Raw genomic sequence first — 1,223 nt, forward strand, 5'->3', positions numbered from 1 at the left:
GTACCAGAGACCAGAGCAGTCTGTATTCACTCCAGGCAAGTCCACAATAGACTGCATCCTAGTGTTGAGAGTAATTGTAAAATGCCGTTGTGAATTCAGTTGTGGATTGCTTGCAGCATCCATTGACCTCAAGAAGGCATTAAAGTCTGTGCATCAAGAATCGCTGTGGGAGATTCTGACATGGATTATTGGCCTAATAGCAAACCTGTATACCAGTACTGAAAGTGCTATAAATTATGGTGGGGCAGAGCTACTATCCTAAGTGAGTGTGGAGAAACACTGGGCAATATCAAGGTCTCAGACATTGTCTTTGCATTGTCTTTGTTATCCTATCTGAGTCTCTGGAGTCACTGGTGGCGGCTCTTTATGCATTTAGCAATGAGGTGAAGCCCTCAGGCCTAGAGGTCTCCTGGACCAAGACCAAGATTAAAGACTTTGTGGGCCTGTTAGTAGAACCCATTCAATCTTTCTTGCGGTGAGGACATTGGAGTCACAGAAAGCTTTGCATGGTCTGGCAGCAGGAGCCATAAACTCGATCGATAAGAGTATTTAGAGATGTTGGAATCGATGCAGAAGTACAAAGCTGTGCGTCTTCAGGGCTTTGATACTGCCAGTTTTGCTCTAGGGAAGCGAAACCTGGGAACTATCTAGTGCCTTGGAGTCTCGTCTTGATGCCTATTGTAACAAGTCTCTTTGCCGGATCATGGGGTACAGTTGGCAGGACTACGTGTCCGACCGACGGCTACTCTGTGAGACTGACATAGGACCTGTCACTTAAATAATACGGGATCGCCAACTCAGGCTATGTGGGTACCTAGTTGATTTCCCTGTGTATGACCCTGCCCATCAGGTTGTCCCTTTGCAAGGCAATCCTGGGTGGAGGAGGCCCGTAAGATGACCTAGGAGATCTTGACTTGGGCAGCTTGACCAGACTAGTCGCAAGGAGTTAGAGAAGGCCTGCCTGGAGATTGGCCATGAGGGACCCTCATGGCTGGAAGCGAAGGGCGGATGTGGCCATGCGCCCCCTTCGGCGTTAGCCCCTTGATGATGATGAAATAATGAAAAATGATAATAATGATAATATTGATCATAATATTAATAACAGTAATAATGATAATAATAGCAATAAAATTATGATAATTGTAATAATGATAATGATAATGATAACAGTGAGGATAATGATAAAATTAATAATAAAATAATAATAATTTTAATAGTAAAAT

This window comes from Penaeus monodon, chromosome 3 (genome assembly GCF_015228065.2).
Source record: "Penaeus monodon isolate SGIC_2016 chromosome 3, NSTDA_Pmon_1, whole genome shotgun sequence".
Taxonomy (NCBI): Eukaryota; Metazoa; Arthropoda; class Malacostraca; order Decapoda; family Penaeidae; genus Penaeus; species Penaeus monodon.